Source organism: Hyla sarda, chromosome 4 (assembly GCF_029499605.1).
Source record: "Hyla sarda isolate aHylSar1 chromosome 4, aHylSar1.hap1, whole genome shotgun sequence".
In the NCBI taxonomy this organism is placed as follows: Eukaryota; Metazoa; Chordata; class Amphibia; order Anura; family Hylidae; genus Hyla; species Hyla sarda.
The window spans coordinates 339,563,191-339,578,730 of NC_079192.1; the positions used below are offsets into that span (position 1 = coordinate 339,563,191).

Here is a 15,540-nt window from a genome sequence, read left to right on the forward strand (position 1 = left end):
TGTTTATTCTATACAACAAATCAGCTCAGTGTGTGCATTATGTACTGTCAACACAGGCAATGCAAACATGAACTGGCCTTGTTACAAACAAATGCTCATCTATTCTCACTTTGCATTCATTCATAATTCCTGGTATTACAGGAACAACAACTCCAGCCACTTTTAGCAGGCAGATTAATATGTGGCTGAACAAAATGCTTTCTCAGCATTGTGTATTGTCTAGCATGAATACAGATGATGTGCTCTTTGGAGACTGATGCCGGAGGTGTAGCAACTTTGCGTTCTCACATTTTCCAAACCCACAAAATTTATGTTAGAGAAAAAAAATGAGAAAACCCACCATGTTTAGGGCCTTTTTTTAAACCATGGAAGACTAAATAAATGTATGAAATACCTTAGGCAAGGTTCACACTGAGAATGTGCTGGACAAAAAAATATACTGCCTGAAAATTCTGAGTGCGCCCAGGACTGCGTGGACACTGCTGTGCTCATAGACTGCAATTTCTTTGGCACGGATTCCGCCTAAAGAATTATGCTAAAATCCCACTGTGTGCACAGTGCAGCGGAATTCCATTGCCAGAATTGGGATTCTGCTGCATCGGCATTTCTGACAGAAATTCCATAGTGTGAACCTAGCCTTAGTTTTACAAAAAAAATTTCGATAGAAGTAAAAGGGTATGTTAAAACACTGCAAATCTGCTGCAGATTTACTGCAAATCAGTTGCAGAAAATGTGCAAAAGAGCTGCAGCATGTGAACACACCCTAAGGCTCAAATTGGTACATTTTTTTGATACTGCAAATTTACTGGAAAAAGTAGTGTGGAAGGAAAGAAAATATGACATAATTGTCTTCTTTTTAGGTATGCAATACATACAGCAGGTTTAAATCTTGTTACCAAAAAAAGGGTTTCCTCTTCAGTATGTTATCCCTTATTTGCAGGATATGGCATAACTTGCGGGTTTGACCACTGTGACCCCTGCTGGCTTCAGAGAACACAACATTTAGCGCCCGTTAATGTTTAGAAGCCCTATAAAGAATAAATGGTCCGTTCACTGCAGGCACAATTTTCTTAAGCTTTCTGAATTAGGGGATGACTCCAAAAAAAAAAAAAAAAAAAAAAAATTATATATATATATATATTATATATACACACAGCAATACAAGATAGTCGCAGCACTCCAAAAGTAGAAAAAATAAAGTGGCTTTTATTCCATTTCACAAATACAGGTGTAACGTTTCAGCTGCCCATGCAGCAAGAATGGGCAGCTGAAACGTTGCACCTGTATTTGTGAAATGGAATAAAAGCCACTTTATTTTTTCTACTTTCAGAGTGCTGCGACTATCTTGTATTGCTGTATCTGGATTGGAGTCACACACCGGGCCCAATTAGTCACAAGAACCCACTTATTTTTTGCTGCTTTTGGGGTGTGCTGCTTTTCCAGTATTATATATAAATAAATAAATAAATAAATAATCTATACTGGAGGCCATTGGAAGATGTATCCAAACTAATGGGTATACACTGCCATACTAAAAAATTATAATAATCACACTTCTATGAGCTTGCTGAATATTCCTTTACAAAACCTTGGATGCGAGAGATGTATCGTATATGATTTTGGAATATTTGAGACCACACAGCCAAAAGAGCATTTGTGAAGTCGGGCACGGACGCTGGAGAAGAATATCCGGCTCACTTTTGGCATGACCATTTATCCCAAATGCCGTTGATTGGGGTTAAGTTTAGGGCTGTGTACATCAGCCAAGTAGAGGCTGGAAGGTGAGAGAAAGTGATGAGGTGTGCCAGGCTGTGACACTTCAGTGGCTCGGCCCTGCCTCCTTCACAGGTTTGGGAACCACCATTAGCTTCAGAAATGGTGCAGTTTACTTTTATACCAAAGGACGAGGGGGCACTCCCTCCGTCTGGAGAAGAAAAGGTTTAGTCTAAAGGGGGCGACACGCCTTCTTTACCGTGAGGACTGTGAATTTATGGAACGGTCTACCTCAGGAACTGGTCACAGCAGGAACAATTAACAGCTTTAAAACAGGGTTAGATACATTCCTGGAACAAAATAACATTAATGCTTATGCAGAATTATAAAACTACATCCCTTTCCCTTATCCCCTTACACCCTTCACTTCAATTCCCTGGTTGGACTTGATGGACGTACGTCTTTTTTCAACCATACTAACTATGTAACCCTAACAGCTATACAATTGTATCCTTTAAACTTTTTAGGGAAAGACCCATTTTCATAGTGAATGGGACTTAGCGGAAAGTGGTTGGGGTAGAAAGGGGTCATGGCCTCCAGCACCCATCTCAATTCATTAGAAATCTATGCCAGTTAGGATACAGTCAGAGGCATATGGGGCAGCCACATATATGCCAGATAAGTATAAAATGAGCTCCTCTTAGTAAATCTGGCAAGTCTCAAGCCAGCAGGATTTTATTCAAGGTTGGTAAGTGAAACACCAGTTTAGGTTTATTCCCCGATTATCTTTAGTCAAGTATCATAGGCAGATATAGAAAAATCAGGGGCCGAGAAATAACCATAAAAGAGTATTGTATGAGTGGATAGAAATGACTGCATCCTTCTTCTACCCACAAATAATTTCCTCTGTAGTATATGTACCATCAGCCTTACATGATTATTGGAAAAAGAAAAATGATCTGTCATGTCTGTGTGCTATGTAATGTATTAAAGTAAATCATATCCCCCTTTTAGCTCCTCTAAGGGGCCATAATGTGCCGAAGTTGTATTCCCTGATTAGTTAGTTTGCCATAGGTGTTCACATTCAATTTATACAGATTAATTTAACTATAATTGACTGTATACATTTATTTTCCAGATATGTAAAACAGGTGCTGAGAATGCCCAGGTGTAGACACTCTCTCGGTAGTATACACTACTTGGTTTTCTGACCATGCACAGTGAGAACTTAACCTAAGATTTCTTTTCTAGAGGTAACAAAAAACACAGTGGAAACTCAATAAAATTATTATTTTTAATATCACTTTTAATATCTAATTCAGATACTTTTTACTGTAGTTTTAAGCATCAAAATAAAACATAGCAAACATAAAACATCTACTCTATACAATCAATATGGTTGTTGCTGCAGCATATAACAAATGTCTTTGTTGTGCCATTATTGTTGTCCTCACTGATTCAATAGAAATAGGCCAATTTATGGATCCGGACAACATGGTTAGTGGATTTTTAATAAATCACGGGCAACCAATTCTTAGGTTCCCGCAGTTGCATTATGGAAAATATGGTAAAAATGTAGCTGATTTTATAGATCTTTTTCGACTTCTTTCAATTAACTATTGTCCTTAGTCTTAGTTGTATTATTGTGCACAGTATAAGGAGTGTCGGGGCTCATGCATTTAGCTGTATTAGAGTTCAATTTGGTAGCCATAATAGGGTTGTCACAGCGATCCATAAGGCCTTTACTGTTCTCTTGCATACCTCCAATTTGTTGGTTTCCAATGGTATGCTCTATTGGACTTGTATCTACGAAAGGTATAAAGCATTGCTTCTACAGTAAAGTCTCTCACTGTACAGAGCACTGAGGGTATAAGGCCTATGGAGCCCTCCAGCCTCTCTACATTGCAGTTCCAGGAATTTTGCACTGGGATCTTCCATTTGCCCTAATAACCAAGTCCTATCTGTATCATTGAACTTGTGCCTCCCTGATGCAACTTTGAAGGAAAAGTATTTAGTAAGTCTCAGGCTAAAGTGCCGGAATGATATATTTTTTTTCCAATAGTTATTTAAAAAAAAAAAAAAAAAAAAGAGACTGTCTCCATACATTCTAAATAGATGAACAGGAAACTTTGTGGCTTTAGCAATGTAATGACTTGAAACATCTGGCATGGATGCTGGAACAATAAACACATGGCTCACCTTCAGACATATAATGATCATGTAATCTGTTTACACTCAGCCATTCTAAAGAGCATTAACCACAGTCAACGTTTTCCCCACACCAGAGGCATCCAGTTTCATCTGTGACCATTGCCTGTTCATTAAATTAAGAGAGTTTAACACCACGTTCGTGCTGCTTTTTACCATATATGCCAAGGGGAAAATCTACCCACGATTCTGGAGGAGCCCACAGATCACAACAGCCAAATTCAATCCAGAAAAGTGCACATTTGCCATATATTTGCCCAGCATACATAGGGATAGATTTGCATCAATTGTATAGAAAATTGCAGTGGACAAGTTACCGTATATACTCGAGTATAAGCTGAGTTTTTCAGCACGATTTTTCGTGCTGTAAACGCCCCCCTCGGCTTATACTCAAGTGAACTCTCCGCCTGTCAATCCCTTCAAAGTGGTCTTCAACCTGCGGACCTCCAGATGTTGCAAAACTACAACTCCCAGAATGCCCGGACAGCCATCGGCTGTCCGGGCATGCTGGGAGTTGTAGTTTTGAAACATCTGGAGGTCCGCAGGTTGAAGACCACTGCGGCCTTCGTCATCATCCAGACCCCCCTTTAGTTTTCTACTCACCTCCCCTCGGTGGGAAGGAAGGGTGAGCTGGTCCGGGCCATCTATGCTGCAGGGACCGTCCGGTGGGGAGGGTTAGTCGTTCCAGGCTGTCCATTTTCACCGGGAGGCCCTCTTCTCCACTCCGGGCCGGCCCCGGACTAGTGACGTTGCCTTGACGACGACGCACAGGGACGTCCGTGTGCAGCAGATGTACCTGCGCATTAACGTCCTGGTGCGTCATCGCCAAGGCAACGTCACTAGTCCGGGGCCGGCCCGAAGCAGAGTAGAGGGCCTCGAAAACGGACAGCCCAGAACGACTAACCCTCCCCACCGGACGGTCCCTGCTGCATAGATGGCCCGGACCAGCTCACTCTTCCTTCCCACCGAGGTGAGGGGAGTACAAAACTAAAGGGGGGGGGGGTCTGGATGATGACGAAGGCCGCAGTGGTCTTCAACTTGCGGACCTCCAGATGTTTCAAAACTACAACTCTCAGCATGTCTGGATAGCCGATGGCTGTCCGGGCATGCTGGGAGTTGTAGTTTTGCAACATCTGGAGGTCTGCAGGTTGAAAACCACTGAAAGGGATTGACGAAGGGTGATGATGAAGGGGGGGGGTGATGATGAAAGGGGGGGGGGTGATGATGAAGGGGGGGGAGTGATGATGAAGGGGAGGGTGATGATGAAGGGGAGGGCGATGATGAAGGGGGGTGACAATGACAGGGGTCTGGATGATGACGGGGGTGACAATGACAGGGGTCTGGATGATGACAGTGAGGGGGATGATGACAGGGTGATGATAGGCAGTGATGATGTATTTCGCACCCTAGGCTTATAGTCGAGTCAATAACTTTTCCTGGGTTTTTGGGGTGAAATTAGGGGCCTTGGCTTATACTCGAGTATATACGGTAATGTTAATGTACGATGCCAGACTATATAACCCCATAAGGAATACAGATGCATATGTCTGAGTATATATTTAGCAGTCTTTCATATGGTAATGCCACACAATCCATAGAGGTGGTAGATAACACCTTACACTTTAAAACTAAAATTGCAAGTATACCCTATGAAATGCACTGACATGAAATAAAATACAGAAAAAAGGACTGTAAATCGACAAGAATGAGAAATAGGTATTGCATAACAGATCAAATAAGTTGCCCAGGGAAGTTGTATTCCATACTGAACTGCTCATAAATGACCTGACAAGTCTGTTAGTAATTCTTAGACATCTCTTACACCACAGAAACATTCCAGGAAGCAACCAACTATGAATAAAGATTCTACCACTTAAATATTTCAGAAGCAGTTCCCAAAAGTTAAGAGAAATAGTAGTAAAAGCTTGAGACTAAGCTCCTCTACACATTAGAGGCGTCTGTAAGTATCAATAGTATGAGCTCAAGTCTTGTCTACCCATCAGTGGCTCGAGTCAAAAAATAAATGGCTGACCAACTTTTTGAGCAATGACTCCTAGAAGTTAGACATAAGTTACACTCCTGAGCCTTTTTTCACATCTATGAAGCCTGCTAGTCTACATTGTGTGCAGACTCAATGGTCACTGTCCACAATGCACATCGAAAACTTTACTATTGCTTCCACCTAAATATGTAGTCACTTGAGGCATACTGCACTTTGAATACATCTATGCTTTCTAGAAATTTAGGGGGAGATTTATCAAAACCTGTCCAGAGAAAAAGTTGCCGAGTTGCCCATAGCAACCAGATTGCTTTCATTTTTAACAAGGCCTTTGAAAAACAATGAAGTGATCTGATGAGTTGCCCATAGCAACCAAGCAACTTTTTCTCCGGACAGATTTTGATAAATCTCCCACTTAGTTAAGCAATTCTTTTGATTTTTGTTGGATCTAGTTCTTGTTTCATGTTCACTATTTTAAAATTAATATATTTCTGTGGAACTGGGTTAATAGTTATAGATTCCCTGCATGAACAGTTAAAGTCCAATGTTTCCAAACACTTAGGTAGAAGTCAGTAAAACCCATATTTATTCCCGACAGAGTCCACATCTAACAGACTAGCAAGTGGTTGCGGATGTCTGCTTTTGTACACGACAAGCAATTTTTCCAGCCATCGTACTGTTCAGGAAGGAGATGCTTTCTGTCTCCTGGAGATGAACAGACTTTGGTGTGAAAAATATGAATCAATCCAAGAACAACAGTAAAACGCCCCCTGTGAAGATGCTGGAGAAAACAGATACAGAAGTCTCTATAGTACCTTGAAAAAATTACCATGTCACGTCACAGGTCATATACACCATACCAAGAATGAGCACAACTACAAGGCACAAGGTAGTTACACTGCATCTTTCTCAGGTAAAGATTTCAAAGCAGGGTTTCAAGTGTGCTGTTCTTTGTGTTTCTTCAAAAAAGAACTTGAAGCGGTCAAAACTGAAAAACAAAAAAATGAAACTATACGCCCTTGTTCAAAATCGTGTTAGATGAACTGCGTCGCTGGGTCCAATTGCCTATTTCTTTTCTAGGAAAATATAATCTCATAAAGATGATAAGCTTCTCAAGACTTCTTTATCAGCTCCAGACCCTACCTCTTCTTATCAAGCATAAAGATGTCACCTTGCTCAATTTGGCTTTATATAGGCGAGGAAGAGGCCCCGGATTGTGCTGTACAAACTGATGTTGTCTAAGGCCAATGGTGGGATTGGTTTCCCTAATATCCGCGGCTACAATTTAGCCTGTATTTTTTGTCATGTCCTTGACTGGATTCATGTGTCTAGCTGCTAGTCCAACTTAACTTTGGAGGAGGATCTGGTTTCTGCCTAGACCTTGGTCGCATGCCTCAATGCCCTCATCCCGTTTTCCTGCCCATGTAAAGCATTCCCTAGTACTTAGAGACACCATTTTCACCTGGAAGGCCCTCTGCAAGGCATTTTGTGCTCCCTTTTCTGATGTCCGGGTGCCTCGAACTCTGGGGGCACCCAGAATTCCCTCAGGGACTTGAAAATAGGTGGTTTTATCTCTGGCGCCTTCGGGGCCTTTCGTTTGCTCGGCAACTGATGCTGCTATAGTTAAAAAAATGTTTTTGAAAATCTAATAAACAGAGTTGAAAAAAAAAAAGCCATCACTTCTAATACTTTGGTCCTTTTTGACACAAAAGTAATGACCAGCACAAGCCTTTCTTATCAGGGATATGTCCCATTTTGACGTTAAAATATTGGTGTTTGTAGTGAGAGCATTGGGAAGAAAACTATGTCTTATATGCTTAAGTGATCACATCATTATGCCACGTGTCATTTTTACTAATTTGGCACAATTTCCACCATTTCCCACAACTCTAAACTGCATGTACCCTATACTGCTGCTAAATCTCCCTCCGGAGATCAGTTACTTATAAACATGAATTAGCATAAATGACGCTGGTAAAAAATGCTGAATGCATAATGTTCAGATGGGAAACTAAAATTTTGTGTTCTCATGAAATGTGCTTTAGAACGCAGTTTCAGTGTCCTAAATGGAAAGACTGAGTGATGACTTGCCAGCTCTTCCTTTTCATGTGCAGCCGATTAGAATAAGATTACATAGACTCTTGTTGCTCATATTTTAGAAAAATATTACCACTGTGATTTTTCTGTGAGAAAAAAACATTTATTTTATGGCACCATAACCTGTGTCCGGCATGGCTGGAAGGATTGATGGGATGCTGCACAAAAGCCACAAGGAAACATTAGCTGTAATAAACATGCCTAACGTGCAGCTAAAGAGACATAATTATCACAAAGAGGTTGGCAGAGTGGAACAGGCCGCCTTATTTATCCTTCACTCTGTAAGTGCCTAAAGTCATGCACTTAATACCACCTCTTATACAACATGATCATTTTCCCAAGTATTTACTAGTATAACAAAGAAATAAAAATAATATGGAATTGTTTTATAATTTACTTCTCTGATACAATCTATCTCAGTTGGAGGTCTAAGGCCTGCTGCATACAGCATTATTACCACATTACTGAGGCCTTCATAGTCACTGCAGCTCTACTATATGGTGCCATAGATTATCTCTCCTAGGACTGCGCGGTATGGCCAAATAGGTGTATCGCTGTATTTTTGTAACTTGTGGCGGTTCCACAGTATATAACGGTATTCCCCCCTCCCCTTCCCCCAAAATAATCATCAGCCCAGCGTTGCACTGTCCCATTCGGGGTACTACTCATATGTCACCCGCAAGCGCTGCCCTCCTCGTCCTCCTGTTTGTTGCGGCCGCCAGCACTGACACTCTCTATACTGTGCGGTATCCCTATGCTGTATCCCTATGCCCGGGCTGCAAAAGGTAAACAAAATAAAACTAACGCATGTTCCGATGTCGGCCTTACGCTGGGGACGTGAACGTCGGACAGCCGTCAGCCTATCACCGGCCGCAGCGATGTTCCGCCTCGGCCGGTGATAGGCTGAGCCCACCGTCATGTAAGAAGCCGGCTTCTTACATCACAGTGGGCTCAGCCTACCACCGGCCGAGGCGGAACATTGCTGCGGCCGGGGATAGGCTGACGACTCTCCGACGTTCCATTCCCTGGGAAGCAAGTCCGGACCGACGGGAAAGGTGAGTTAAAGTTATACCTTTTGCAGCCCGGGCATATGGATACAGTATTGAGCAGTGGATTGCAATCTGCGGACCTCCAGATGTTGCAAAACTACAACTCCCAGCATGCCCGGACAGCCAACAGCTGTCCGGGCATGCTGGGAGTTGTAGTTTTGCAACATCTGGAAGTTGAAGACCACTGGTATAGAGTGTCAGCGCCGGCGGCCACAACAAACAGGATGACCAGGAGGGCAGCGCTTGTGGGTGACATATGCGAGTAGTAGCGCTGGGCTGATAATTAATTGGGGGGGGGGGTGCAGAACAGTGCTCGCCGGTCACATATGATTAGTTCCCCGATGGGGACAGTGCAGCGCTGGGCTGATAATTCATTCATTCCCGAGGGGGAGGGGCCAAACCGGTATTGTGGTATGGGTTAAAATTCATATCATGCAGCACAAAAATGTCGGTATTCGGTATGAACCGGTATACCGCCCAGCCCTAATCTCTCCTAAAAGCAACACTTCTAACTCCACATGCATAAAGACTCTGACAGAAAAAAAAAAATCACAAACATAAGGAGGTACAGTGAGGCCTACAGAGTTCTGATCAATTTGAAGGTTGTTTGGAAGACTATCATAAGGTGCATGAACACTAAAGAGAACATCTATCTTTGGCCCCTAAAGTAGTCCAAATTGTGCACCTATTTATTTCATGACATATATTAGGGAAGAGGGCTCTGGATCACCATTTATAGGTTGGACAAGTAATAAAGCTTATTGATTGTACTGTATAATACAAAACACACAATTTTACAATGAGGATTCTGTATCAATTTCTCGTGGGCCTTATAATGTGCTTACAGATTGTGCCTGGGATCCTTCCTTATATACTATCAAATCTAGAGAGAGGGAAGAAGGCGCCTCATGTGCGGGATCAGCAGATCTTGTGAGTGGGGGGAAGGGAGGTAATCCCAAGCCGCTCACCAAAGTTGGTTGTGCGCCCACACAACAAGGTCTACCGTGAAGTGTATAAATCGGTCCACTGCAGCCCTCCTTAGTAGAGTAGAAACAAGGATGAGATGACCATAAAATCAGGAGTTTGTGCGGCGCAGAAAGGAACCGTCAGGATGCAGGATAAAATCAAGGGATTTATTAACCCCTTAAGGACCCAGGACGTACTAGAACGTCCTGGCACCCTGGGCTTTAAGGACCCAGGACGTACTAGTACGTCCTGGTGTTTCTCCGGTCTCTGCCGCGTCCCGGGCAGAGATCGGAACGGCTGGCCGGCTGAAATCTTTCAGCAGGCTTGCCGTGCATATGCCGAGGGGGGTCCCGGGACCCCCGGATGTCGGCGATCGCCGGAGATCGCTTGCGAATTCACGCAAGCGATCTTCGGCGATTCGGGTCATTCGGGTCACTTGTGACCCGATGACCGCAAAATACAGGGTGATCAGGGGTGTACCATACACCACCAATCACCTGCCGTTGCTGGGGAGCGGTGACAATACTGTCACCGCCCCAGCAACGCTACTATTGGCCAGCGATCGTCTGGCCAATAGTAGCGCGGCAGAGGAGGGGTTAACAGTCCTTCCCGCCGCTGTACCCGCTCGCTGCGTTCAGTCAGCGGGTACAGCAGTGCAGAGAGGACCGTGGATCCCCCCTCAGAGCTCCGGAGCCCCCTCTGGAGCCGTTAGAATAGGGATAGTCTCTTGCAGGGACAGGTAGGTGAAAAAAGTGTCAATAAAAGTTATTAAAAGTAAAGGAAAAAAAAAGTAACCCCCCCCTCCCCCCTTATAGGTCCCCAAGGGTCCTATTAGGGTCTGATCCCTGACCCCGGGCCCTATTAGGGGTTCAGGTAGCTGCGTGCGCCATCCGTTTTTTTTTTTTTGGCGGCAGCTTTTTTTTTTTATTAAAAAAAAAATCCCCCCTGACCCCCTAATAGGTCCCCCAGGGTCCTATTAGGGTCTGATCCCTTACCCCGGGTCCTATTAGGGGTTCAGGGAGCCGCATTTGCCACCCCTTTTTTTTTTGGCTGCAGCTTTTTTTTGGTTTCTAATAACGGTGTGTGGTTGTAAATCACACACCGTTATTCTATAAAGTTTACACCAAGCACCACATACACAATTCCCCGCCCTCCCCCCCCCCCCCACCACTGTCCCCCCCTCCACTGTAGAAAAAAGGCGATGGCCCGCCGGGCATTTTCGGTAGCGGAGGCTTACGCTTTTTTAGCCTCCGACTCCGAATCTGCCAGTGAGGACGATGAAGATCCAACTTTTTTGTGTTCTTCATCGCCCTCCTCCTCATCTAGTAGTGATGATGAGCCCCCTGCATGGCGGCGGAGACGCCGCCAGGCGAGGCCACTCACCCCCCATGAGAGTGACCCAGTGGCTGACATTAGTACGAGTGGCAATGCCGCTCGTAATAGGAGTCCGGCCCCCCAGACAAGTGCACCGGAGCCCCCTTCCGATGACCCTGTCTGGAGCCCCCCAGAGGATTATCAGCCACGGATTCCTGAGTTTGTTGGCGACTCAGGAATCCGGATTGACTCGGCTGGCTTCACTGATCTAGACTTTTTAACGTTTTTTTTCAGTGACAGCCTGGTCAATCTAATGGTGGAGCAAACGAACTTGTACGCCCAGCAGTTCATTGCCCACCACCCCGATTCCTTTTTGGCCAGGTCCAATGAATGGCGCGCCATTGATGCAGCGGAAATGAGGACATTTTGGGGCCTCTCGCTGCATATGGGCCTGGTCAAAAAACCAAGTGCTCGTCATTACTGGAGCGGGGACGTCCTATACCAGACCCCGCTTTACAGTATGGCGATGACACGGAAGCGGTACGAGGCGATTCGGAAATGCCCAAATTTTTGGAGGCCTACGTACCGCTCAGGGACCTCTCGGTAGATGAGTCTCTCATCAGTTTTAAGGGGAGACTCATCTTCCGCCAGTATATTCCCTCGAAGCGGGCGCGGTATGGCGTGAAGCACTATAAACTCTGCGAGAGTACCTCCGGGTACACTTGCAGGTTTAGAGTGTATGACGGACGAGATTCCCGTATTGAACCCCTAGATTGTTACCCCACTCTGGGTGTTAGCGGGAAACTCGTTTGGGACCTTTTGCACCCATTGCTGGATAAGGGTTACTACGTATACGTGGATAACTTTTATACCAGCATCCCTCTCTTCACATCCCTTTCCGCCAGATCCACGTCCGATTGTGGGACCGTGCGGAAGAACCAGAGAGGCCTCCCTCTAAATTTGGTCCAGATGCCTATCCCCAAGGGTGAGTCCCGTGCCCTGACCCATGATAACCTGTTGTTGGTGAAGTATAAGGATAAGAGGGATGTCCTTATGCTCACCACTATTCATGGGAATGGCAGCACCCCTGTCCCTGTGCGAGGTACCGTGGGACCGGTCCTCAAGCCCGATTGTATTCTGGACTACAATCGGTATATGGGGGGAGTTGATCTCTCAGATCAAGTCCTCAAGCCATATAACGCCATGCGGAAAACACGGGCATGGTACAAAAAAGTTGCGGTCTACTTGGTACAGGTTGCCATGTACAACGCTTTTGTACTATCCCAGTACGCTGGCAACACAGGGACATTGCTCCAGTACCAAGAAGAAGTCCTAAGGTTCCTGATCTTTGCTGACCGGGAAAGATCAGGCCGGACTTCCCAAGGGTCTGGAGTTATAGGCGCCAGGATCGTCCCAGGCCAACACTTTCCAGGTGTGATCCCCAACACAGGAAGGACGGGACGATCCCAGAAAAAATGCAGAGTGTGTCACAGGAAGGGGAGACGGAAGGACACCACGTATCAATGTGACACTTGCCCAGATAATCCGGGCCTCTGCATAGGCTGCTTCAGGGAGTATCACACTTCCATGGAGCCCTAAATTTTCCCTTTTCATTTGAATTTTCCATAATTTGACCAATGTACCAAGTCCAGAGTACATTCCAAAATTTAACCCCCATAAATCACTAAATTGCCCCAAAAAACCTGAGAAAAAAAAAAACCTGATAAGACCTCTGGGGGTGTTTTTTTCAGAAATGGGTCATGGGTCACTGAGTCACTATCATCCAGGACTTTTTATGTTGCCTGAAATGCGCAGCGCTCTCTCTCTACCTGAGCGGGTGCGCATTTGAGGCAACAGATTAGGGACGGCCACACACATCACATTCCCAGAATGATGATTCAGAGCATGGGGTTTGGGGCGGGCATATTTTTTTTAGTTTTGGCTATGCTCTGCTCTAGGTCATCATTCTGGGAATATATCCTTTTTTTAAATTATGATTTATAATTTTCTGGCCCACTGTACCCCATATTTACGGGCCTCTGTACCCCACCTGTCTACCCCAGCTACGGCCCGTTGTCCCCCATAATGTTCCCCTATTGTCCCCCATAATGCTCCCCCCCCATTAATGCTCTTTGAGGGGGGGTCCCACATCCTGGCTCCATATCAAGCTCAAGGTCCCTGACTGCGCTCCCACTCAAGCAAGACCTGCTGTGCACCCGCCATGCCAAATTCATCAAAAAATAAGGCATGTCCTTACTCCAAATAAATGTATTTACAAATTGTGGGGGGGTCTTTTCTGCTATTAACCCTTGTAAAAATTTAAAATTTTGGGGAAAACCCACATTTTAGTGAAAAAACTTAAAAATTTTGACATATGCAAAAGTCGGGAAACCCCTGTGGGGTATTAAGGCTTACTTTACCCCTTGTTACGTTCCTCAAGGGGTCTAGTTTCCAAAATGTGATGCCATGTGTTTTTTTTTGTTGCTGTCCTGGCACTATAGGGGCTTCCCAAATGCGACATGTCCCCCCCATTTCAGCAAAGTTTGCAAATGTGACTCCTTTTCTGAGCATTGTGGCGCTCCTGCAGTGCACTTGACGTCCACTTATGGGGTACCTCCATACTCAGAAGAGATGGGGTTACAAATTTTGGGGGGTATTTTCTGCTATTAACCCTTGCAAAAATGTGAAATTTGGGGGGGAAACACACATTTTAGTGAAAAAAAAATAAAAAAAATGTACATATGGAAAAGTCGTGAAACCCCTGTGGGGTATTAAGGCTCACTTAATTCCTTGTTATGTTCCTCAAGGGGTCTAGTTTCCAAAATGGTATGCCATGTGGGTGTTTTTGCTGTTCTGGCACCATAGAGGCTTCCTAAATGCGACATGCCCCCCTAGCAAAATTTGCTCTCAAAAAGCCAAATATTACTCCTTCTCTTCTGAGCATTGTAGTTCGCCTGTAGTGCACTTCAGGGGAACTTATGGGGTACGTCCATACTCAGAAGAGATGGGGTTACAAATTTTGGGCAGTATTTACTGCTATTAACCCTTGCAAAAATGTGAAATTTGGGGGGAAACACACATCTTAGTGAAAAAAAAAAATGTACATATGGAAAAGTCGTGAAACCCCTGTGGGGTATTAAGGCTCACTTAATTCCTTGTTATGTTCCTCAAGGGGTCTAGTTTCCAAAATGGTATGCCATGTGGGTGTTTTTGCTGTTCTGGCACCATAGAGGCTTCCTAAATGCGACATGCCCCCCTAGCAAAATTTGCTCTCAAAAAGCCAAATATTACTCCTTCTCTTCTGAGCATTGTAGTTCGCCCGTAGTGCACTTCAGGGGAACTTATGGGGTACCTCCATACTCAGAAGAGATGGGGTTACAAATTTTGGGCAGTATTTACTGCTATTAACCCTTGCAAAAATGTGAAATTTGGGGGGAAACACACATTTTAGTGAAAAAAAAATAAAAAAAAATGTACATATGGAAAAGTCGTGAAACCCCTGTGGGGTATTAAGGCTCACTTAATTCCTTGTTACGTTCCTCAAGGGGTCTAGTTTCCAAAATGGTATGCCATGTGGGTGTTTTTGCTGTTCTGGCACCATAGAGGCTTCCTAAATGCGACATGCCCCCCTAGCAAAATTTGCTCTCAAAAAGCCAAATATTACTCCTTCTCTTCTGAGCATTGTAGTTCGCCCATAGTGCACTTCAGGGGAACTTATGGGGTACCTCCATACTCAGAAGAGATGGGGTTACAAATTTTGGGCAGTATTTACTGCTATTAACCCTTGCAAAAATTTGAAATTTGGGGGGAAACACACATTTTAGTGAAAAAAAAAAATAAAAAATATGTACATATGGAAAAGTCGTGAAACCCCTGTGGGGTATTAAGGCTCACTTAATTCCTTGTTATGTTCTTCAAGGGGTCTAGTTTCCAAAATGGTATGCCATGTGGGTGTTTTTGCTGTTCTGGCACCATAGGGGCTTCCTAAATGCAATATGCCCCCCAAAAACCATTTCAGAAAAACGTACTCTCCAAAATCCCTGTTACGCCTAGCGCTCCGGGTCCCCGCTCCTCCCCGGAGCGCTCACGGCGTCTTTCTCCCTGCAGCGCCCCGGTCAGTCCCGCTGACCGGGAGCGCTGCACTGTCATGGCCGTCGGGGATGCGATTCGCACAGCGGGACGCGCCCGCTCGCG

The 15,540-nt window shown here is 44.7% G+C and overlaps 1 protein-coding gene across 1 annotated transcript in view; it reads right to left on the reverse strand.

Annotated features, from left to right (window-relative positions):
* Window positions 1–15,540, reverse strand: part of SLIT3 (slit guidance ligand 3) — a 574,817-nt gene that overhangs the window by 527,601 nt on the left and 31,676 nt on the right. The window lies entirely within an intron of this gene.